This window comes from Mesoplodon bidens (genome assembly GCF_964165515.1).
Source record: "Mesoplodon bidens genome assembly, chromosome: 2".
NCBI classification, from domain to species: domain Eukaryota; kingdom Metazoa; phylum Chordata; class Mammalia; order Artiodactyla; family Ziphiidae; genus Mesoplodon; species Mesoplodon bidens.
Window position 1 is genome coordinate 153,605,183 of NC_138177.1, and position 26,162 is coordinate 153,631,344.

Sequence of the window (26,162 nt, forward strand, 5' to 3'; positions counted from 1 at the left end):
GGTGGGGGCGCGGGCCCGCCCCAGGGCGGGACCTGGGTGCGCCGGGCTCAGGGTCCGGAGTGCGCCGGCGCGAGGCCGGCGCGCTTTGCTAGTAGTGCGGCCGGCTTCTCCGGATCAATTTCCCAGCGCTGCTGTCGCCCGGCGGACGCAAGAGGTACGAGACGGGGCAGGTCATGGCGTTTCTGCCTTGCAGCCTTTGTCACAGCCAGTGGTTCAGGCTTCCTCTTTTGAGGGGGAGTAGACCATGTTTTGACTCACACCTGGCAAATCCATCGCCTGGCTCCAGCCGCCCCCCCGCCACCCAGCAAAGGCCTTCTAGGAGAGGCGAGATCCATCACACCGTGTCCCTGAACCGTCCGACCTTGTGGGCAAGGTGGTGCGACCCCAACCCATCTCTCTCTCTCACGCGGCGCCCTCTGAACCAAGGGATGCCTACAGTGTTACTCTCCGCCTCTGTTACAGGGAAGGCCAAGACGGCGGCTGGGCGCTGGCTCCTTCCTCATCTGATGGGAGTAAGAATGAGAGAAGCAGAAAGAAAAGCCGGTGTGAAAGCCCTGAGGCCCAGGAGAGGCTCGCCCAGCTGAGTTGGAGGCCAGTGTCGCTGCATTGGAGAGAGCCAAGGGAAGAGAGATCAGTACGGCGTGGCCACACCTCGCAGAGCATTATAGACCAAGGATTTTCTTTCCCCCTAAGGGCAGTGGTAAGCCATAGGAAGTTTTTTGAGGAGGCGGCTTGGTTTTGTTTTGAATAGTGAATACATGCACCTGTTTTTTTCTCCAAACACTATACAAGTGTATACTTAAAAAGTAAGTCTCTGCATCCCAGAGTTCTGTTTTCTTCCTTAGAAGCAGTTTGTCACAAGTTCTTGTATACCTTCATTGAAGGATGTAAAGAAAAGGTGTGACGTGATCAGACTTGTATTTCAGGAAAATGACTCAACCAAATGGATTCCAAGAAAGCAGTTAGGAGATTTCTGCAATGGCCCCAAAGAGAGGCTTCTGGCTTCTTCTATCTGAATCACCACTCCTCCTGCTCTGCAAGCTGCACTCAGCTACAGACCTAAAACATGCTTCGGGTGTTTTACAGCCACACTTCTTTCAAGAAACATTTGGTGTTTATCAAAGTGCCTGGGACATGATAGACACTGAGAACATACTTGTCGAAGTAACAAAGGAGCTGTAGAAGATATAAAATTAGCCCCTCACTTAGCCGCTCTACTGGGTGGCCACTTTACCCTTTCCTCTCCTTCTGTAAACCTCTACTCTCTCTCAGCAGATGGTCTTGCTTCCTATTTCATTGAGAAAATAGAAGCCATCAAGAGAACCTCCTTGAGCTCCCACCACCCTATCCATCGACCTACTTTCGTCTGTGCATACAAGCTCTGCCTTGTCTTCTGTGCTGTGGACAAACTGTCCATGAGCCTCTTCTCATTGCTTCAAGTGCCATATCCTGTCATCAGTTCAAGAATGTCCCGCTAGTAGTTCTCCCCTCCTGCGTCATTGACTTTCCCTCTCTCCTAGATCACTTCCACTAACATGATGCATTTTCTCCCATCTTAAAACAAAACCCCTCCCTTGACTCTACGTAATTCTCTGGCTATCCCTCCATTTCTCTGTGCCCCTTTTCAACACAACTCCTAGAAAATGTTGTTTATGCTTGTTGTCTCCAATTTCCTCCCTCTCTCTTGAACTCATTCTGTCAGGCTATTGCTCATGTAATTCCACTGAAACTGCTCTTGTCAAAAATTAGGGCTTCCCTGGTGGTGCAGTCGTTGAGAGTCGGCCTGCTGATGCAGGGGACGCGGGTTCGTGCCCCGGTCTGGGAGGATCCCATGTGCCGTGGAGCGGCTGGGCCCGTGGGCCATGGCCTCTGGGCCTGTGCGTCCAGAGCCTGTGCTCCGCAGTGGGAGAGGCCACGGCAGTGAGAGGCCCGCGTACCACAAAAAAAAAAAAAAAAAAATTAACTTCTACCTTCCCCCACCTCGTCTCTATACCAGCCTAGACTCACAAGCCCCAGATAAAGACACCAGTGTGGCTGCATATGCATGATGTGAGTGTGTGTGTGTGTGTGTGTGTATTTGCATATTTGGGCGGCTCCTCTCACCCACCTTGAGCTCACAGACTCCCTGTGGACTACTGGGTGCAACCATCCTGTCCCCACATCCTGCCCCTAAACTTACTACTTCGCTAACAGTATTTGTCACAGCTGGTCACTCCTTCCTTAAAATGTGTTCTTTACTTGGTTTCTAGGAAACCACTTTCTCAGTTTTTCTCCTATTTCATAGGCCTCTCGTTCTGCCTCTCCTTTCCTAGATCCTTTCTGCCTCCTGACCTCTAAACATCGGGTATGCCTCAAGGCTCAGAAGATCCCTTCTCCACCTATAATCATTCTGTGGATGATCTCATTCAGGCTTTAAATACCAGACTTTAAATACTAGGCTTTAAATACCATCTATATCCTGACAACGCACAAATTTGTGTTTCCAGCCTAGACCTCTCTCCTTATCTCCAGTTTGGGGGCCCTTCTAAGCACGAGGTCCCAAAGTCTGCCCTGCACAAATGTACAAAAGGCCACGCACCTTGTCTTCAGCTGCGACGATTCTGTGATGCTGTTCATGCTCCAGAGCTCCCCCTGGGATCAGGCTGAGGCTAGACTCAGCTAAACCAGGGACTGCAACCTTTCTGTAAAGGGCCAGATAGTCAATATTTTAGACTTTGTGAGCTACACCGTCTCAGTCACAGCTCCTCAACTCCATCTTCATAGCCCAAAAGCCACCATAAATGATACGTAAACAAAATAAGTGTGACTGTGTTCCAGTACAGCTCTATACAGAAATACAGATTTGGTCTGAAGGCCAGTTTGCCAACCCCTAAGCTAAACACACCTCTTGTCCAGCTTCTTCCTGCCCTATTCTGCCTCCCTCATTCCCTTACAGGGTGCACTTGAGAGCATTCCTCAATTATTACCCAGGAACCCCATCTCAGACTTGGTTCCTAGGGAACCCACCGTAAGGCAGCACACCTCCTGCAGTTCCCTCCCGTAGGCACCTGCTTGCCTTGAGACACTTCTCACAGGGTGCTCACATTGCCTGCTACCGACTTGTCTGTCTCCTCCACACCAGATTGTAATCTCCCTGAGGTTACTTGACCTTTCTGTGTCTCAGTTCCCTTAGCAGGTACAGTCTTGTTGGCCTTTTAATAACCAGGATCCAGCATATTTAATTCCCACTACTGCCCTGTGATATACATGCCACCATTATTGCTGTATTTCATAGGGTGAAGCCAAGACTGAAAAGCATAAATGCCCTCCCAAGAGCACATGTAAAGTTTCGCTTTGAATCCTCGTTCCATTTTGCACCCCTCATTCTACCCAGCACCAGATCTTGCTCACTGTTTTCTAGCCAAGGCTACGTGGAGTTACTTTTTTCATTTTCACATCAACATGCTGTCATCCTAGCCTGGCATTCTGGTAGATTATCTGCTGGAGCAGTGGGGCAGGAGAGAGCCTACAATTATTGATTTAAATTTGTTGTGTTTTGGTTTGGGGTTTTTTTTTTTTACCAGATTGGAGCTATCTATTCTAAAATTACATTTTACTTAGTTTTTAATAACTATGTAAACAGTACAAAATTCAAAAGGTAAAAAGGAATGCACAGTACAAGCCTTCCCCCCCATACCTATGCCCAGCCACCTAGTTTTCCTCCTCGAGACAACCACTAATACCAGTTTCTTGTTTATCTTTCAAGAGACACTCTGTGCACATGTTTGTATCCTTTCTTATTGGCTATATATTGTTTTAGCATGAATGTGTTATGTTGGATTTTCCTCCCTTGAGCTAGCTTTCTTTAATGATGTTATTTGGCGAATGAGATGGTTAGACCCACACTTTGTTCATGAACGGATTTAAGGTCATTTGTGTGTGTGTGTGTGTGTGTGTGTGTGTAAAATGTGACAGAAAAATGAAGCAAAGGAAAAATAAGGGTAGGAACTTTTTCTCTTCAATGATACTCCATTGCCTTCAGGATAAAGTCAAAACTGCACTTTGATGTATGAGGCTGTGCAAACACTGGCCTCAGTTTACCCCTCTAGCCACATGACCCACCCTAGGCTCTAGCCACACTGGACTCTTCCAGTACCCTGAACATGCCACTTGTTCTCTTTCTCACATCTGGATCTTCACACAGACTGCCGATGGAATATCCCCTTTGTCTTACTAAAGTCACATTTCAGCCTGGCCTTCACATCCCCGAAGTAACTCATCTGGACAGCCTCCTTCCCTTGAGTTGGGGTTCATCTTTCTCCCCCATGTTTCTGTTGTTGCCTGGATTTCCCCAAGCATAGCACCTACAGATTGTGTGTGTGTGGGGGGGGGTGTTTCTTTTTGTTTTTAATTTACTGATTTATTTTTGGCTGCATTGGGTCTTCGTTGCCGCGCACCGGCTTTTCTCTAGTTGTGGCAAGCAGGGGCTACTCTTCGCTGCGGTGCGCGGGCTTCTCATTGCGGTGGCTTCTCTTGTTGCGGAGCACAGGCTCTAGGCTCATGGGCTTCAGTAGTTGTGGCACTCGGGCTCAGTAGTGGTGGCTCGCGGGCTCTAGAGCACAGGCTCAGTAGTTGTGGCGCACGGGCTTAGTTGCTCTGCGGCATGTGGGATCTTCCCGGGCCAGGGCTCGAACCTGTGTTCTCTGCGTTGGCAGGTAGATTCTTAATGACTGTGCCACCAGGGAAGCCCAAGAAATGATTTTTTTTTATTACATAAATCCATGTAAAGGCAGGGAGAACAGGGGAGATGACAGGAGTAAACATTTTGGAAGCAAGAAATTAGATGAATGAACGAAACCTGAGCAAACTTAACAGAGACAAAACCCCAGCCAGCAGTGGGGAAACTGAGAACCGAGTCGGTTTACACTGAGGGCAGGAGGGATTATTACAGGAATGAGACCTTGCACAACTGTAGGGGGAGCTGAGGAAGTGAAGGTCCAGAGTGGGGAGAAGGGGGATCAGAGAAGTCAGTAACAAATCCTCCTAGAAAATGATCAAAAGTGGACAACGTGGAGCTTACTGGGAAACAGAGAAGCAGGGCATGTCCGGCCGCTGGGAAGGCGGGCTTGTGCAGAGGCCTGTGGGGAGCTGGGGCCTCGGGTAGCTACATGTCAGTGGGCCCAAGCATCGGGTGGTGTGCCCAGGGCCACTGTGGGCATTCGGGGAGAGGAACTGAGTGTGGCTAAGAGGACAAGTTGGACCCCACCGAACATGTCTGCATCTGTTACCATGTCCCCCCTTCAGACAATAATGGTGCCGCTGTGCTTCCACCCCCCAATCCTCACAGCAATTCCTCCGTTGGACCCTCTCTCACACGGAACTCTATAGGGAAAGGGCTTCCAGGAAATGTGGTTCCACTTTAACCAAGTTGAGAGTAAAACTTGGATCACCTCGAGTGCAAGGGACAAGAAGTTGGAAGGAGGCTGGACGCCGGCTCCAGGGGTACCACAGCAGACCCGGCTTGCTCGTGCCTGGAATATGGGGTGAGAGAAGGAAATTCCGTCTAGGCTGATGCTCCTGTAGCTTTGGGGCTCTCCTTCTACTGAATGCATATCCCAACTAAAACACCCTCTACTTTTCCACTTGGAATTGTCACTTTGAATTTTGAATGCCTCCAAGTCGTGGCTCTGCTCTTTGCCTTTCATTCTCTGTCAGACCCTGGCTTCCCATTCTGGTTGGCAGCTCCCGTACCCATAGCCACTCTGAGTCCAAGCTAAGTCTTGTCACTGCTTGGTGGGGCGGGAGTGGGGCACGGGGCGGGGGGGCACGGAGCTGCAGTGAATCCTCCCCACAGCCCTCGCAGGCCTTTCCTCCAGGCAGAAGGGAAACGCTGCTTTCAGCCGTGAAGGTCCTCTTTCTTCTCCAGCGAGCCCAGCCTGCCTTTCTTACCTTCTCCAGAAAGCGCTGGCCTCAGGTCTGCATTTTGCCTCACAGCCTCCCTCTCCGGCATAACTCACTTCTCCAGTGTGAACACCTGCGTTCTTTACAGGCCTCCTCCACAGCCAGTGTGTGAAGGGTCCTGAATGCTCACGCTGCTCCTACAGGCCCAGGGTGTACTCTCTTGCCTTAATCAAAAGCCACCTTGCCCCCGGCCGACAGGAAGCTAAGCCTCCGTGACAGACATCCTAATAGCTTAGCTAAGATAAATATTTCTCTCTCACTTACGTAACAGCATTTGGGTGAGTGGTCCTGGCTGACAGGCTGGTCATCCAGGGACCCAGTTTCCTTCCATCTTGTTACTCTGCCTTCCCAAGGGTGTCATCCTCATCTGCGTGCTCAAGGCTGGGTTCCTGCCGCGTCTGTATTCATATTCCTGCAGGAGTGGGGAAAGAAAGGAAGTGAAGGAGAAACGATTTCCTTTTAAGCAAATAATGTAGAAGCTGCCCACACCTTTTCTGTCACATCCCACTGGTCAGAACAGAATCAGAGGACCACACCTCGGCCGTAGGGGAGGCTGGGAAATGTCATCCCTAGCAGGGTGGCCATCTGCCCAGGTAAACTCTTACGACTATGGAAAAAGTGGAGAATAGATGGGGGGGAAAACAGAAGTCCACCACAGCCTAGCTGCCACCTAAGGCTTAGGGATAATCGCTCCCTTCTGCTCGCACTGCTCACTCCGGTAATATCCCTTCCCCTTCCCCACCCCAGACAAAATTTACAGTCTACGCAGACCTACGTTTTCTCGAAAAACATAAAAATGGCATCATCCGGTGTAGCAGATGCTGTCATCACCGTGCCCACATCCTTAGCCCTCCGGGGCACATCACCCTGCCTTCCAGCTCTTTGTTCCTGAAAATCTTCACCTAGGACTTTCTGTGGCTGCCAGAGCCAGCTACGCACACAGGGCAGGCCTGATGCACTGGAGAATTAACGTCCTTCCCCTGAGTCCAATTCAATTCAGCTCACCTCAACCAACGCTGATGCAAGCCCACCTGCTCCGGGCTCCATGCTGGATACCAAAGACGCAGAGAAGCCCAGAGCTCCATCAGCACATGCTAGATGCCAGACGCAGTCCTGACTGCTTTCCCTGCGTCCCTCATTTACTTCTCAAGGCAGCCCTTTGAGGTTGGTGCTCTTCACTCTATTTTACAGATGAGAAAACTGGGGCTTAGGAAGCATTAACACCTGCCCAAATGCCCAGCTTGTAATCAGCAGAGATGTTTGTCTGACTCCAAGACTACTGAATGTGATGAGAGATGCTCCCTGGCCTGAAAGCAGGGCGGGTAAGGGAAGAACTAACAATCTATGTTGAACCCAACAAAGAAACACGTGAAACTAGACAGAGGATAGTTTCTTTCACCTTCTTGCTGGAGAGAATGTGTTCAGGTGAAGAGCTGAGGAACCACCACACCATCCCCGGGATGGCTTACATGTGGATTGTTACCTGGGGGCAAATACAATTTTATATATATATATATATATATATATATATATATATATATATATTTTTTTTTTTTTTTTTTTTTTTTTTTTTTTTTTTCCGTATGTGAGCCTCTCACTGTTGTGGCCTCTCCTGTTGCGGAGCACAGGCTCCGGACGCGCAGGCTCAGCGGCCATGGCTCACGGGCCCAGCCGCTCCGCGGCATGTGTGATCCTCCTGGACCGGGGCACGAACCCGCGTCCCCTGCATCGGCAGGCGGACTCTCAACCACGGTGCCACCAGGGAAGCCCCACAATTCTATATTTTTAAGCCACCATTATTTTGAATTTTTTAATAACAATCAAACTCTTTTAACTCAGTGTTTCCCAATGCTTTTCACATCGTGGAACATGTAGAAAATGACAGTATTTATATGACACATCAGGGTGTACTCAAGATTTGGGAATATGTATATAGGACTGGGTGAAAATATTAATTACATTTTCTGGATAGTATATAATTATGAAAAGAAATAAAATACGAAGCATTTAGGAAAACAGTAACCACTGAATTAGGAGAAAACTTCCAAATAACATCTTTTCAAATTTGTGATAAGAAATCAGCTTGCTTCCATGAACATTTTATAATAGATTCTATATTTGAAATGGCCACAAAATTCCTGATTATGTTCTTCCAGTTATGGTCTCTTCGAGTTCATGAGCATCACCATTGACAAGAAATGTTCACAAGCAGACGCTGTAAATGGCAGTGAGATCCATCATTTTCCCCCCACTTGTCAGAAACTCCTTTCTTGTTCTTAATCGAATTAGGATCCTTTGAATTTTACTTTCATGATGCAATTGTTCTCTAAATCTAGTGGTTCAGCTTTTTCTTTCACTGAATAATGTTGAAATTTCTCTTCATAATATAAAGGTCTTTAGAATACAATAGTACTTTGTTCAAGTTAAGTACTTTAAAATTATGATGAAAATTTCTTCCAACTTACATGGACAATGCTCTATTAGTCTGAATCATTTTTCTTTAGGATTCAAACAATAACTCCAACTTAGTTCCCCAGTCATTTCACTTCTCCAAAAGTAAATTTTTTCTTTGATTCCATAAATGTTGTTAGCACATATTAATATTGTGTGGAAGGACCCAAGACCACCCTCAGGCTCAGTGATTTGCTAGAAGGACTCACAGAACTCAGAAAAGGTGGTATATTCATGGTTATGGTTTATGACAGTGAAAGGATCATCTTCCAGGAGCTGGTCAAGGGCTAGTCCCAAAGACCTTTGCAATGTGCAATTTTGGGCCACCCATGCCTGCTGCATTAACTCATGACTACACAAAGCTACTTTCCTAGGATTCTTATAATTTTTGATCAAGTTCATTTAGACTCAAAAATGTCAATTAAGGGGCTTCCCTGGTGGCGCAGTGGTTGAGAGTCCGCCTGCCGATGCAGGGGACATGGGTTTGTGCCCCGGTCCGGGAAGATCCCACATGCCGTGGAGTGGCTGGGCCCGTGAGCCATGGCCGCTGAGCCTGCGCGTCCGGAGCCTGTGCTCCGCAACGGGAGAGGCCACAACAGTGAGAGGCCCACATAACGCAAAAAGAAAAAAAAAAAAAAAATTGTAAAGTGAGACTGGTTCACAATTTTTACATTTCATTTTATTATTTTTTTAAGCTCATAAAGTCTTGATAAAACTCTCTTTGGAGAGTCAACCCATTTCTGTATGAAACAGCAGAAAGTAGTTTTATTGTCCTATTTCTTCCCATAAGGCTGAAAATATACATGGCTGAGAGCCTTGGGTTTTAATTCACCATTTTGATCATATCATTGATTATGGAATTCAGGAAATCTTTACAGACAATAACTTTCTATGAATGAAAGAATGTGCTCCTGAAATCTCAGGATTTGGGGAATGAACTTGTGAAGTAAAGCCTTGACATTGTGTTGTTGCAGCCACCCCAGGAGACCATATACTCACCTGGTGTTGTCCATTCAAGGTGCTCATTTACCTCTGACTACTTCCTCCTCACTGGGTTCTGAGAATTCTGCTGCTGCTTCTAACTGACTGTGGTTACTGGTGCCTGTAGATTCGTCACTCTGCAATGCAAAATTTTTGGAGCTTCTAGATTAGCTTTGGTTCTATGTCTGAGATGTTTTCAATGCATCCATAAGATTGTTTGGAAATGGCAACTTCTCTATTTGCTTCTTCAGCCCCAAACTTAGTGCTGCTGATTTTCATGTAGGCTGGTGAATTGAGTGATTCTGCAAATGGGTGAGATATTTGACTTGGGCTATTAAGTGCAGGCTATTAACTTGCAACCGGTTTCTTGTGCTCTGCCTGAAAGTGTTGTAACAGAGCTTATAAAAGGACTTTGTTTCTTGTATTGCAATGACAGACATTTACCGAAGATCAAGTCTTTTCCTGCAGTTTGCAGTTAGGTATAGGCAGAGGTGTTGTCTTTCTGCCCCTCCATCCTTAGCATGAAGCTTTTATTCTCACATTTGCCTCTATGTGTCCTCATGATCACAAGGTGGCTGCTTTAGCTCCAGCCTCAGGTTCACATTCCAGGCAGGAAGAATGGTGCAGCAAGGAGGAAGTGGCGCTTCCATCAGGAAATCAATGCTTTCTCAGAAACCTTCAGCACACCTCTACTTACATCTCAGTGTCTAGAACTGGCCACCCTAGATGCAGATGGGAAATGTAGTTTTTTAGCTCGGTACATTGCCTCCTTGGCAAAATCAGATATTGGTTTCCCTAATCTGGCCTCAACTGACTCTCAGATTTCATCTCATAATTCTTCCCCTTGACTTCTGTTCTTAACCTTATTGATTATGACAGACAATGTTATTGCTCCATCAAGAGCCCTTCAGATCCCCTTTTCCCACTGCGTGTGTGGCCCCCAGCTTTGATATGCTTTTGTTTTCAATACCCAGTACCCATAGCTCTTTTGGGTGGCAGGGCAGCCTTTAGTCTGGTGAAGCCCACTTTGCCCACATAAAGTGTCTGAGCATTTACATCTCCTTGGAGTGACCCTAAATCAGGGATTGATGGGAATATGAAAGTCTCAGTTGCCTTCGATTGAGACAAACTCTAAGACGTAACTCATTAACCAGAGCTCCCTTTGGGATAAGGCTGAGCCCACCCTCTGCAGGATTCTGCCTGAATTCAATCTTTCCTTGGCTTCCTTTTCCAGCCCTGCTTCCCCCGTGCCCTTGCTGGTTACTCCCCACCCCCATCCCTAAGGGAGAACTTAATAAATCACTTGCACACAAATTCTCATCTTAGCATCTGCTTCTGGATTCCTTGACTTAAGACACTGGTCTTCTCACTGTTCCTAGTATATGCTAAACCTGCTCCTACCACAGGGCCTTTGTACACCATCAGGGAAGCATGTATCTCTCAGAAACATGCACAGTCCAGAGCTTCACTTTGCTCAGGTCTTTGCTCAAATATCACCTCATCAATGAGAATTTCCTTAACCACACTGCCTAAAAGAGTCCCCCTCCATTAATTTCTTTTTTCCTTTTTCTTTAATAAATTTATTTATTTATTTTTGGCTGCGTTGGGTCTTTGTTGCCGCGCGGGCTTTCTCTAGTTGTGGTGAGCGGGGGCTAATCTTCGTTGCGGTGCACAGGCTTCTCACTGTGGTGGCTTCTCTTGTTGCAGAGCACGGGCTCTAGGCACGCGGGCTTCAGTAGTTGTGGCACACAGGCTCAGTAGTTGTGGCTCACGGGCTCTAGAGCGCAGGCTCAGTAGTTGTGGCACACGGGCTTAGTTGCTCCGCGGCATGTGGGATCTTCCCGGACCAGGGCTCGAACTCGTGTCCCCTGCATTGGCAGGTGGATTCTTAACCACTGCGCCACCACGGAAGCCCCCCTCCATTAATTTCTATCCCTGCTTAATTTTCTTTAAATTTCATTTATCGCTGCTTTAACGGGATATAATATATTTTATTTTTGAGGTAAGAAAACAGCTCTTTAGATTCCATTAGCATTTAATGAGGCACTGAAACTGAGCAGGACCCTGTGGGGTTCCTGGGCATGGAAGACTTTCGAACAGTTGCTAGTCAGGGAAAGGAGGGGATGCAGAGACAAAGGAGGAGCAGTCAAGAAACAATAGTGCAGCTTTGGGGCAGGGTCCTGGTTCCACCTGAAGGGATATACATAACAATATCTTTGAGCTCTCTTACAGAACTAAAACCCCTAACAAATGGAAGATGTTAGCATTCTTCATTCCAAGGAAGGTCACAGTTTGATAACCTCAAGAAGCTCATCAGGAGACCACCTGAGACCAGATTAAAGGAACCAGAGAAGCTTAATAGGAGACCACCTGAGGCCAGATTAAAGGAGTGCAGGCCCTGCACACACACCCTGATCCTTATCAGCAAGCCTGCCCTTGAACCATTGCTATAAAATTCCTCACCAAATCCTCCCATGTTGGGACACACAGTTTTTCATATCATGAGCCTGCTGTGTTCCCCTTTGCCTGGCAAAGCAATAAAGCTCTTCTTTTCTACTTCACCAAAAAACTCTGTTTCCGAGATTCAATTAGGCACCAGTGCACAGAGGCTGAGTTTTTCACATCAACACCAAAGCCGAGTCAGGAGCCCCCAAATTGCTCATGGTCTCAAGGAGGATCCAGACTCCACAAACTTGTACTTACATGCACTGCGAGGTCTCTGTAGTGGTCTATGCACAGGGTGATGCAAGCAATCACTTCTGCCTGGGAGAATCCAGGAAGGGATCCAGGAAGAGGCCATATTTGACATTAAAGAAAGAGTACGTTTCTCAGGGAGAGAAGGTAGCTTGCAGCCCTATTGGGAGGAATAGCATATGAGAAGGCATAAAATCATGGCCTGTATGTGTGTATAAAACAGAGGGCTCCCCAGAGAGGGGCAGTTTACTAAGGAGAAGGTGGGCAATGACTTTGAGTGTTTAGCTTTGTCCAGAAGGCAGTGGAGAGCCATGGGTGGGGTTTAACCTGGTGGAGGGTCAGAGCTGGGTTTTAGCACATTTCCTCTGGTGGTGACATGAACGAAGTCCAGAGGGGAAAACAGGTCCCTTCTGCCAACCGTCCACTCACAGCTCCAGGTGCAGAGCTGAGCTGTTGGCACCAGAGGGCGCTATGACCTAGGACAAGGGCCTCTAGTCTTCCCTGCCACGTTTGTGGTCACCGCGCTTCCAGCCCTCAGAGACCAGTCACACTTCCAGCTGGGTCACCGTTGCTGTCTGGTTGTCAGCACACAAAGCCTTGGGAAGTTTTTTGTATTGCATCTTGTTATTTGATTTCTCTTTCCATGCGATAATGACTTGAGACTGAGGTGCTGCTGGCGGTGCAATGCGGAATAAACTTCATGTCTTAGAGCACATGCTCTAAACCAGAGGTGCTCCAAGTGGGACTCCTGGGGCCAGCAACAACAGCAACTGCTGTGAACATGTAAGAAATGCAGGTTCTCAGGGCCCACTCCAGACGTACTGAATCAGACACTCTGGCCCAGCAATCTCTGTTTTCACCAGCCCTTAGTTTGATTCTGATGCAGAATCAACGTTGAGAATCATTGGTCTAAGAAAGGACTGCAAATACTTTCCATAAAAATGTATGGACGCCAAGGGGGAAAGTGGTGGTGGTGGTGGTGGTGGTGGTGGTGGGATGAATTGGGAGATTGGGACTGACATGTATACACTGATGTGAGTGGAGTGGGTAGCTAATGAGAGCTTGCTGTATGGAAGAACGCATGAAATTCTAAAATTCAAAAAAAAAAGAAAGAAAGTACTGCACAGTGTAGTGGTGCCCTCGAAGGAGTGAGTCCAGTGTGATGCTGAAAGGCCCCAACTCAGATGAGCAAGAGCCATGGGAGGCTTCCTGGAGGAGGTGTCATAGGAGGCGGCAGCCAGGCAGGGGAGGGAAGAGAAAGGCATTCCAAGCAGAGAGAACAATTGTGCCAAGCCCCGTAAGAGGGAGAGCTTAGTCTTTTAGTAAACCCCAGCTGGAAGGGGACTTACCCAGAAGGGCTCAATCTTTGTCCCCCACCATGGACACTCCTGACTTTTCTTCAAGGGGTCTCATGTTTTGAAAGGTATTGTTTTACCAAAAGCTGCTCTAAATAGTTAACAATTCATCCATTTCCTGCTATTTATTAATCAGTATCTGTAGCTCCAGTCAGAGTTTCTGATTAGCATGAGATGTTCATATCCACTACCCTGAATTAACAATGATAGTAACAACCATTTGCCGAGGCTGGCAAGCGCTTTATGTGTGCCAGCTCATTTAATCGCCATCCTACCCCTCTGAGTGGCAGTACTGTTATCACTGAAGAGGAAACTAGCACAAGAGAGGCTGGTCACTTGTCCAAAGGCCCAACTGGATATGCTCTACCTTGGGTCAGCCCTCCTGCAGAGTGGGCTCTATCAAATAGCCTCCCTGTTTCTTGGGAGTGATGGAGTTCCAGCCCCAAAGAAAGATACCTGGCCTGTCAGCACATATACCCTTATCCTGAGCAAATGCACAGTCCCTGTTATGCATTTAGAAGTACTAAAATAGCTCATGGTACCTATTTCTATCTTGAGAGTTCCCTAGGGTTCTGGGACTCCAGGTCAGAATCACTGAACTAGTCCAACATTCTCTCTCTTCCAACTCCCACTACGTAGATAAGAATATGAAAGCCCAAGGACGGGCAGTGAGGTGGAGGCAGCTTTCTAGGACCCCCTCAAAGCATTCCCTGATAGCCTGAAACTAAAAAAGAGCTTGCTGGTCCTTGGGTCATTATCTCTCCCCATCTGCTCCCTTCCCCTTTCTCGGCTGCCCTCCCTAGCTTCCTTCCTTCTCAAGCATCTACTGAGTCCCTGCTCTGTGCCAGGCCCTGGCACCAGGGATACAAAGACAAATAAGTCCTACAGGCCAGCCTTTCAATTTCTTGTGGGCTGTAGTGAGTGGCTGCTACATGCTTTTATTAATTTATCTCCATCACAAAAACCATTTCCCTGCAGTTGTCATCAGCAGCAACACCAAATATATCCTCACCCACTGGCTTTGTAGGATAGAATATAGTATAGCCTGTCCCACCTCCCACTCCGCTCCCCCACCTCACCGCCTTCTGTTCCTGAGATGGGCAACCTCCATGCCCCATTAACCCTAACTGAGGTGTATAGGAGGTGCTGCCTTCTCCCTTTCTCGAAAGGGACCACTTGGTAAACGGACTTGCTGTATCTGCCTTCCTCCCTCCTTCCCTCCTGCCATAGATGGCCCACTGCTCATCCCTTTTCTCCCTTCCTTAGGTCAGTTTTACAGCCAGGCTTCACCATCTGCCTGGTGGGTGAGTTCTCTTGGTCTATGTTTGTGTTAATAAATAAGGTCAAGAAACATTTTCTGTGCTGGTTCCTGGGAATACAGACAGCAGTTGGACCTAGTGTCTGCCCTGGGGGAGCTCGAAATCTGGGGCGGGAAGGGAAAGCTTCTATGAGCACATTGTGAAAGGGCAACTGAACGAGGAAGCTTAATTGCTAAGGGTTCACCTGGACTGCACTTCGGGGTATATGTTACGCCCCAGTGAGTACCGTGCAAACACAAGTGGCCTCTCTGGCTTCCTCAGGAAAGAGGGCAATACTTGCAAACTCTACCTGCAAAGGGAAGCCAGGATGCTTTGGGGGAAGTCTCTAATAGCCAGGGGAGGGAAACGTGATCCAGCAAAAAAAATCCCTGTTTGTTAGCAGGCTGGGTGTCTGTCCTCAGAGATGGACTTTCAGTAACCAATTCAGAAACATCGGTATGTGAACAAAATGATCAGTTAAAATCCTTTAAATAAAAATGATTTTTAACATTGCTACAAAAGTGGCGTGTGCTCAGCGAAAAAATTTTAAGTGATAGAGAAATAAATGTGAAATTCAACCTTTGCCTTTGGTGTGTAAATTTCCAGATACATCTAATCACATCTAATCATATATATATATATATATACACGTATGTGTGTTTATATACAGATATATACGAAGAGAGTGAGAGATCGTTTTTAAAACATAAATAAAAATATAATGACATTTAAATATATATAAATTGTCTGTATAGTAGTATTATATATAGAGACAATATATATATTATTCAACTCGCTCTTTTTTTCAAAATAGAACACTAAGTTGTGGGCATCTTCCCACGTTGGCATATATAGATAGCTCTCATTCTTTATCAGCTGTGTAGTATGAACATACCATGAATTCCTCAACCCTCTGCTGATACCCATGTATTTCCAGTCTTTTGTTGTTACAAACAATACTGCAAAGAACTTCCTGTATATTTATCTTTGCTCAATCTTGCCAGCGTTTCTATGAAATAAATTCTTAAAGGCGGAATTGACTGGATCAAAGGGCCCATAAATATAAAGTCTTGATAGGAATTGATGAATTCCTCTCCAAAAATAACAGACCAAATTTGAGAGAGCCTGGGGAGACTCCTCCCCAACACTGGGTTCCTTTAAGTTTTTGCCCACCTGATAGATGAAAAATATCATCACATTGTTTTCATTTGGATTGTTTTTTCTGTGTCGTCAAGCATCTCTTTGTGTGTTCATTGGCTGTTTGAATGTCAGCTTCTGTGAAATGTATTTTCCCATGTTGTTCGCCTATTTTTCTGACTCATCTTTTTCTTTTTTACTTTTCTTTCCTTATACTTCCTTTTAATATAAATTTATTTATTTATTTATTTTGGCTGCGTTGGGTCTTTGTTGCTGCGCACAGGCTTTCTCTGGTTGTGGCGAGCGGGGGCTACTCTTCGTTGTGGTGCGCGGGCTTCTCTTGTTGCAGAGCACGGGCTCTAGGCGCACGGGCTTCAGTAGTTGCAGCACGTGGGCTCAGTAGTTGTGGCTCATGGGCTCTAGAGCACAGGCTCAGTAGTTGTGGCGCACGGGCTTAGTTGCTCCGCGGCATATGGGATCTTCCCGGACCAGGGCTCGAGCCCGTGTCCCCTGCATTGGCAGGCGGATTCTTAAACATTGCGCCACCAGGGAAACCCCTCTTTATACGTTTTTAAAAGTTGATTTGTAAGAGCTCTTTGCATATCAGGTTCTTAGCCTTCATCTATCATATGGAAAGGAAATCAATATATTCTTCAGAGTAGTGTTTGTCATATGCTTTGTGTATTTTTTTCCCTATAGATGTTTAAAAATATTTATGTAGTCAGATCTATCCATTTTTCCTTGATAATTTCTGGGATTTGTGTCATGTTTTAGAAAGATTCTTTTCCTACTCCATGATCAGGAAAACATTCTCTAATATTTTCTTCTAGAATTTTTATGGTTTTGTTTGTTATCTATACATAGTTACTCTGTGGAGAGTTTATTTCAGTGTATGCAATGAGTTATGGACACAGCTAGATTTTTTTCCAGGTGGCCCATCAATTCTCCTAACATGTATTTTCCATTCACATATGTGAAATGCCACCCTTATCATATACCAAATTTCCTTTTCTCTTTTCCTAACCTTTCTATAAGACTTTACCAGATCTTCTGGTGAGCTGTCCACCTTCCCCCCGGCAGTGTTAGTGCCTCTCAAATGAGGTCAAATTGTCTCCTCAAGGTGACTCTTCATCTCTCTGACCGCGTTCATTTATTCATTCAACAAATACTTCTGAGCACCTGCTCCATGGCAGGATTAGGAGGGACAGAGGGAATAACACACACATGGGCTCTGCTTCAGGGATGATTTTAGCAATTAACCCTCCAGGCCACTGGGATTTCCACGATTCTCAAGTTCCAGGGGCTCTTCACTGTCAGCCCAGGGACTCTCCTGGAAGCCACATCCAGACCTGGTTGCTTTCAGATGCCCCAAGCCATAGCTCAGCCAAGGCCAGTGGTAATGGGGCCAAAAAAATTTATTTTAAATAAACCTCGCTTCCTCTCCACCATTGTTAGAGAGACCCTTATCCAGTTCACTCTGTTCCCATCAGATAAGAAAAAGCCAAAGCAGACAGGGTCATTGGGAACTATGGTGTGCTGTGAGTTTTCGGAAATTTTTCTGTTTTTTTTTTTTTTTTTTTTGAAGGGAGAGGAAGAAAACAGGAGAAAGGAACTGAGAAGACTAACTTATCTAGAAATTATCTTTGAATTCTGGCAGTGGAGAAGGCAGCACAAGGTCCATCTAGTCCTGTGACCTTGAGTGTGTCATTTAACTTCTCTGGGCTCCATCTCACACTCAGGGTCAACAGACAGGTGCTGTGGCAAGATCTCTTCTCACAAGATTTCATCTGATCCTCAGGACACCTTTGCTGGTCATCACCCGAGGTTTACACACCGACACCCAAGATTCAAAAGGGAAGTTGACATCCCTGAAGCCGCTCATTTAGGAAAAGCAAAGCTAGGATTCAATCTGAATTTGGTTCTGAATCCCTCACCCTTTCTACTTTACCACAGATGTCTCATTTTTATGTAAGAGATTGTCCCACTCCCTCCAGCCCAGGTCAGGGTGCCCTGTTGCTCTACAGGACACTTATGAGAAGGGCAGGAAGAAGGGACTTGCCCACCAGGAATCAGGACTCACTATAAAATGTGCATCCAGGGGACTTCCCTGGTGGTCCAGTGGTTAAGACTCTGCACTCCCAATGCAAGGGGCATGGGTTCGATCCCTGGTCAGGGAACTAAGATCCAGCATGCCCCACAGTGCAGCCAAAAAAAAAAAAAAGTGCATCTGGGATCCCCCTGAAAAAAAATTAGCAAAGATACCAAATGTTGAATTTGTAAACACTTCTAAATAAAATGTTTTCAAAGTTTTTACTTAGAGATTTGAGCTGAATTCTATGAACATAGAGTTTTAGACAAGATTTTATGGCTACACAAAATTCCTGACCAAAAATTTTAAATAATTACCTCTACAAATGACCATCACCACTTTTTTGCAACCATTTTTGCACTTACAGTAATTGAAATTTTATTTAAAGACTCTAACAGCACTTCCTTTTCTGTCGTTGATGAAAGAAATTGCTTGAAAAAGTGTTAGTGGACTTTGAACTTTGCACAAGTATTTGTGCAACTTTGAACAAGTATTTCAAAGGACTAATGAAGCTCTTATTTGCAGAATGTTCATTGTTAGAGCAGCCACCCTGCAGCTGCCCTGGGCACCAACAAAAGAACACAGCTACCAGGGATTGATCTAGGTTCCGTGGAAGCCTGAGGTTTATACAATTTGGGGGGAGGAGCTCTTTAAGAAAAAGATTAGAAAATTACAAATGGACAAGTAGGTCTGACAGGAGATTGCGTTATTGGGCCCAATTCTTCACCCTTCCTTGTGTCTACTTCTTTGCTGGATGACTTTGCAATTCTGGCTCCTAAAGCGGCAGAGTATATTTCCACGGTTCTTGACTCTTTGGCCACATGACTTGCATGGCCAGTGAAGTGGGATGGCAGGGACAGCATGCCATTGCTGAAGCTGGAACTTGCCTCCTTGGACCTTTCCATCACCATGAGAAGGGCGTTCCCTGGTTAACAGCCAGGTCCCAGGAGAAAGATGGGATCCATGGAGCAGAGCCAACCCCCTGAGCCCAGCCCAGATCACCCGACTCCCAGCTGCAGGGCCCCAACTGATCTGCATCTATGCAGATAAAGAATTGTGGTTGTAAGCCACTGAGTTTTGGGCTGGGATGTTACACAGCAGAATTGTAGCGATAGCTAACAAATGCAGTTATAAAAGTGAAGGTTTGTTCATAATAAGAGAATAAATTGCCACAGATTCTTAAATTTTAGCAGCTGACAGCACAAAAGACACAAAATCTGGAAAAGTACGTAACATTTTTATGAATCTTCTGTCTGACATAGCTTTATAAATTCCTTCATTTGGGGGCTGCATTTTCTTTGGTTGCCTCTTCACGCATGACAATAATTTTGTAATTTTGTGTTTCCATAGACAGAAGAGAGAGATGATTCAGCCTTCCCTCTAGCACGGTTTATTTTCCAGCATGGAAAACAACTTTTTATTGATAATTTAGAAAAGTTTCTTCCAGTTTTACCACTTGCTAGTGGTCATGTTGTATAAATTTTTAGGATTATTATGAAACTGGGGAAAACCTCTGGCAAATTTCTCTCAGGACATTTTAAGTTTTCTTGTGGAATGACTAATCCTAATCATAAACCCTCTCAATTGATGAAACTCATCATCCAGTTTGTCGTCACTGTCTGTTTGTAGCAGCTCATTACGCATTTTATGTTCTCTTAGTTCAGTGATTTGTGTCAAGTGCAAAAAAAAGTACGTATTTTTTTCCAGTGTGTCCATGTCATCCAATCTTATCAAAGGATAATCAAAGATTCCAGGAGCCTCTTCATAACCTGCTTTTCAAATTTATCTCTTCATCTTAATGAGTTACTACTTTTGGAATGACCTGAAATTTTTTTTGTTACCATTCTCTTCCATTGATTTTGTATTGGTTTCATTGTTCACTTTTATGGCTTTTATTTCAAACTCTATTAAGTTTTAAATAGTCATGCCATTTATTTAATAATATACATTTAAAGATGACAAAATTTGAAGGTACCCTTATCTGTATTTCCAAATCAGAAATCTGTAATTTTGCAATTGTTTTATTGAAACTCAAAGGCCTCTCCTTCAGAGATGCCTTGACCACTGGACTCATGGAGCTTTCCCATCTCTTTCCAATCCTCTGTCTTCTTTCTCCTTTCTAGCAGTTGAGCTGATGTTAAACTAGTACTAACGTGTTTGTTGTCTGTCTCCTCCAGGAGAAGCTAAGCAATGTTTAGATCAGTTATGTCCCCGAGCCCTAGAACATGGATAGATAGATAGATGGATAAGTAGATAAATAACTGTTGAGTGACTGACTGAGTCTCCTATGCGACACCAGAGTGAGGCTGCACTGTGATTCCTGTCAAGCTGCTCCGCCCACTTCCAGGGCTGGTGAAAGCCAGGGTCTGCTGTGAGTCAGCTATGGCCTCAACCCCACCAAACTGCCCACCCACGTCGCCTCTCTACTAATACCATCTCTATTTGTAAACTCTTTTCCATAAAAAAGGGAACAGACCCACCCTTTTTTGATATAATACACATGTTCTCTCTCAACCCAAAGTCTCTGTTCAACCTATTAATTCCTTCGCCTACTTTTGTATTCTTAATATAGTACGATCTGGCTTAAAGTGTTATTTTCACGCCCCTTAAACCACTAATCACATTGCAATCTCAGGCACAGCGTGCCCAAACTGAACTCACCTGGTCCCTGCATGGGAACAGATTCCCCTGCAGTTTCTCAGTTGCTCGGACCGTGGATCTAGAAACATCCTCACCACCTCTTTCCTTCCATTACCTCCTGTCATTTCTTTGATCTCCTCACCATTCTCTAATGCATGCAACTCTCTCTTTCCCCACAGCCAGCACCCTAAACTAAGCACCTGGACCAATCTCCTGCTGGGTCCTCTGCCAGTCTCTGCAATGGTCTGTTAACACTTGCATATGATCATTGCCCTGATCTAGACCTTTGAAGGCTCCCCAGATCTCCTGATCTCCTGGGATGACACCTCAAGGCTCTGCGTGGCCTGCCCCCTGCCTCTGCAAACTCACCTTCTACCGCTGCCCCCGTTCTCTGCGCTTCCATCCCTCTGGCCTTCTCTGCATCCCTCCAAAATGCCAACTCCGGTCCTAACTCTGTCTCTGCACATGCTATTCCCTCTGTATGGAACGGCCTTCAACTCGTCTGGTAACTCCTGCTCATCCTCGGTCTTAGCTTAAATGTCACCTCCTCTGAGGAGGCTTCCTTGACCCTCTAGACAAACCCAGGCCATCCATTTTATGCTTCTCTTGTGCACTGTTCTTTTCCTTCTTGACACTTCTCTTTTCCTTCTTGACACTTCTCAAAACAGGTAAGTAGTTATCTGTATAATTAGTTACTCAATGTCTGTCTTCCCTATTAGACATCTAGCCCTATGAGGCACAAAAAAACATTTATTATAATAATGATAGCCTACATATATACAATCCTTAGTATGTGCTGGGTACTGTTCTAAGCACTTTACATTTATCATCTCATTTAATCCTCATAATTACCCCCTTAAGATAGATACTGTATCTTTCCCTGTCTTTGGAATGAGGTAACTGAGACACAGAGAGGTCAAGTAATTTGCCCAGGGATGCACAGCTAGTAAATGGTGGAACCAGGATTTGAACCTGAGCTGAACTGACTGTTCCAGAGTCCTTGCTTTTTCCTCCTGCCCTTTCTGCCTTCCACATCTATCTGGTTTCCCATCGTATCCACAGCACTCAGCATAGAACACATAATAGGTGTTCCATAAATATTGGTCGATGTATGAATAAACATGCATTCACTGAGTACCTATACTCAGTGTAAAACACTGGAGAAGTAAAAAATATGGATCCTACCTTCACCAAGCTTTTGTTCTAACTCTAAAAGCCTGAGAAAAAGAGATCTTTCTTGATAGGGGTACATAGAAAGTTTCTTAGAGGAGGGGAGGTGCTTTTGGATTGTCCTCCAAAAACAGAGCACAGATAGGACTTATACAGGCTCGTGGGCAGGGGCAGCAGGGAGCCAGATGCCGGGGAGGGGAGGGTGGGAGCTGGCAGCCTGCAGAGGCACCACGGGGCTGGGTGGAAGAGTGAGCCTAGGGGCCGTACACAGAGCTGAGGGAGCCCAGAGGACAGGCTCACTTGACCAGACCGAGGGGAGCTCTCTGATCTGGGCCCCCAGGGATGAGTGAACATGTGCTGAGAGGAAGGGCTTTGTGGGAAGCCAGACCAACCTACGCAGAGCTTGCAGGCAGGAAACTTGCAAAGGGTGTTCAGGAAACAGAAGCATGTTCTGTGGGATATTTATAGGGTTCCACCGTCAAACTCATTTGGAAAATTCTGGTTTGAACAAAGTTAAATAGACTTCTTTCCTGCAGGTTTTCTCAGAACCCTTAATACGTTAAAGTTCACTGAATCGGCAAGACTGGGATATGTGTGCAACATTTCCGAAAATGGTTATAGACCCGTTTATTAACTTGACAACACATTACTTATAAAGAGGTGGCAGAAAAGCTGGCAGGTAGAACATCGTGGGGTGTCCCAGATGCCAAGCTAAGGAATTTTGTCCTTGTCTTAGAGGCCATTGAAAGAGTCAATGATTCTTAAACAGGGTGAGGGTTAGGAGGCTGCCTCCGATGCCAGTGTAGGGAATGGATGTGAGGAAAGAAAGGAACTAACATTTATGGTCCACTTGCCATGTTCCAGCCACTGTGCTGGCGCTTTATGTACACACGTGCACTTAATCTTTACAACTCTGTGAAGCTCCGAGGTATTTTCCCTACTTTAAACTTGAGGAATCTGAGGCTCAGAGATGTGGTTGAACCAGCAGCCCACACCTAGCAAAGGGAAGAACGGTTCTCGAATCCAGTTCAGCCAGGGAGCAAATGGGTGGGCCCGAGCTGGGACGGGATGTGGTGCGCATGCGTGCTGAGACCTTCTGAGCAGCGTGGCCTTCTCCCAGCATGGGCACTCTGCAGCTGTCTGCCACCAATCTGCTGGGTGACCAAGCCAGGTCAGGCCCCACTCTGGGCCTCTGTTCCCTCATGTGTCAACAGGACAATTGCCCCTGTTTCTCCCAGCTCTGAGGCCCTCTTCAGAACTCCTATCCATACTGCCCTGTGGTGCAGAATCCCAGATCTAGTCCTTGTTATGGAATCTGGGGAATTATCACGTATCTGAGAGACCAACCTCACCTCACAGCCCTCACAACAACTCCACAAGCATTCAGCCCCTGAGTATCTACTGTCCTGAAAGCCGCCGTCTCTGGTACGTGAGGCAGAAACTACTGTAGTCCCCACTTTTCCAATATGGAGCTTTGCCCCAGGTCTTGCCCAGGTTGAGATTTGAATCAGGTCTATCTACACCAACAGCCCACCTCCTGCCCACTCTGGTTTGCTGCCAGCTGTGGAAGCCCACGGCTCCGGGCTAGATCCCATGCTTCCCGAGCGGGAATGGTGAGAGGGGAAGTGGGGTAAGGGCACCAAATGACTCATCAGACCTGGGTGTGATTCTTGGTCCTGGCACTTACTAGCTGTGTTACACGGTGCCAATCAGCTCACCACCCAGAATCTCAGCTCTCTCATCTATGAAATAGCCCTAGTACTTATCCCACAGTTGTTGGGAGGATGAAGGTTCCCCAAAACACCCTACCTCTTCTCATGCCCACTTCCAAAGACATGTAATGAATGATCCTGAAAAAATGAATAAATAAGTCAAGTGATTTCCTACATTCTTTGAACTCTGGTGGCAGAGGAGTGCTGTTTTTTGTGTCTTTACATGGCCTGCATGAAAATGATAAAGCCTAGCATTTACTGAGCATATAATAGGATCTAGGAACTTTTCTGGGTGTTTTACAGACTGCAGCTGTTATGGACCAGAGCCAGGATTTGAAACCAGGCCATCTGGCTCCATGGCCCGTGCTGTTAACCCTCCACTGTTTCATTCAGGAGGCTCAGTATAAACCACTGTGCATTAGACTGTGAGATCCCAGGGATCGTGAACGATGTCTTCTACAGGATCCAGGAGCCAGCTCAGGCCTAGCCCTGAGTGAGTTTCAATGAATTCATTCATTCATTCATTCACTCACTCACTCATTCATTCAATAAGAATCTACTGAGCACCTGTGATATGTCAGGCACTGTTCTAGGAGCTGGGGATACAGCAATGAAGAAGGCAGAGAAGACCCCTGTTCCCATGGCAACTATATTCTAGTGGGGATCCAGGTACTAATTAGGGAAACAAATGCACAAGCAAGAAAAATATCAGCCAGTGATTCATGCAGAGTTAAAACAGGATTATATGGCAAACAGTGACTGGGTGGCTGCTTTTGATGGGTGGTCAGTGTTAGGCATTTTAGCTGAGCCCTGAATGATATGAGGGAACCAATCATCTGAAAACTAGGGAGAAAAGCATTCAGACAGAGGGAACAGCACATGAAAAGGCCCCGAGACGGGAACAAACTGGGTGTGTTTGGGGCACAGAGAGAAGCCCAGTACAGTCAGTGAAGGGGAACAGTGACACAGGGGCCACGTCCTGAAAGTTTCATGAGCCAGGGAAAGGAGTTTTATTATCTTTTGTCATTTATTATTTTTTTCAAGGTGTAATGGAAGCAGTTAAGAGGGTTTTGAACAGGGAAATGACATGATCTGATTTTTTTTCATTAATTGACTTTCTTTTTAAGAGTTTCAGGTTTACAGAAAACTGAGTTGAAAGTACAGGTAATTCCCATATATCCTCTCACCCCCTAACTCACATGGGTGCACAGACACACACACACACACACACACACACACTTTCCCGTATTATTAACATCTTGCATCAGTGTGATACATTTCTTACAATTAATGAGCCAGTGTTGATACATTATTTTTAACTGAAGCCCATCCTTTACATTCCGGTTGACTCTTTGTATTGCACATGGGTTTTGGCAAATGTGTAACGAATGACATGTATTCACTGTCACAGGATCACACAGAGTAGTTGCTCGGCACGAAAAGTCCCCTGTGCTCCACCTATTCATCCCTCCCTCCCTGCAAAAGCCCAGCAACCACTGATCTTTTTACTGAGTTTTGCCTTCTCTGGAATGTCATGTAGTTGAAATCATACTGTATGTAGCCTTTTCAGACTGGCTTCTTTCACTTGATCTGATTTTTTTAAAAGATCATGTTGGCTGGTTTGCAGAGAACAGATTGGAAGGGAACAAAAATAACAGTAGGCAGGCCAGTCAGGAGGCGAAGCAAGGGGCGGTCCAGGGGCTCAGACAAGCGCGTGGCCAAGCTGGTGGGCAGAAGTGCATGGACTCAGATACCTGCGGAGGCTGGGCTCTTGGGAGCTGCTGATAGACTGATTGCAGAGAGAGGGTCAGGGCGGAAGAGACTGAGGATTATACCACAAGGGTTAAACCAGGTCATAGTGGTGCCGAGTTTTCATAGATATGGCTGTGGATTATTTAATTATTTAAATATTCTTGATTTTCTCTTAGGACAGAAGAAACTGGTCCAGGGAGATTTCCTGGGGTGCCAACGATCACACAGCAAAGCAGAAACCAGATCTGCCTTGGATGGCGGACCTCCAGCCTCTTCACCTCAAGTTCCACCATCAACTGCCAGCTCCCTGGTCCCTCTAGTGACTTAAGTATTTTCTCTGCTCAGTGGTCATTTTGTTGCATAATCAATAAACCACTAACAGACATAAATGGCTTCCAGATTTTTACACTGCTGACCCCCTGACTGGAAAACCATCCCCTTTGTCGTCCCTAAGACCCTCCTGGATTCTCATGGCACCAGGGGGGAAAAAAATCCACCTGGAATCCACCTGAATTCAATTGAATCTCAGCAAAACTCATCCTGACCTTGAATCAGTTAGGCTTATTTTGGTGTCAAGTAGCTACTTTAAGCCCCCCCCCCACAAGAGAAAATGGTGGAAGGGGGTTTGATGGATTTCTTGGGAGGCTCTGGAGGCACCTCACAGATGGAAAGGACAAGGAGTTGAATAAACGATCAATAGGAAGGGTGGGTCCAGGATGCAGTGGAAGTCTGCTGCCCTCAGGGGACAGGCTGCCGTGACTCCAGATCCTGTGTCTCCACTCCATTCACGCGCCCAGAAGGTACTGGGTGCTCCCTGCTTGAGCCAGGAGTGCTGACTCACCCTTGCTCAGATCAATCAGACCTTGGCACAGGGGGACACCACGCCATGTGGAGCAAACGGGGCAAAGTCCTCATGGAAGATGGAGCTGCTAACGTCCTGCCG

General features: G+C 46.1%; 1 long non-coding RNA gene across 1 annotated transcript; it reads left to right on the top strand.

Moving 5' to 3' along the window:
* Window positions 1–96: 96 nt before the first annotated feature.
* LOC308612030 lies at window positions 97–25,514 on the top strand. Its single transcript, XR_014015058.1, has 3 exons — window positions 97–154; window positions 463–700; window positions 25,396–25,514. It is a non-coding gene; the product is annotated as an uncharacterized lncRNA (long non-coding RNA).
* The last annotated feature ends 648 nt before the right edge of the window (window positions 25,515–26,162 follow it).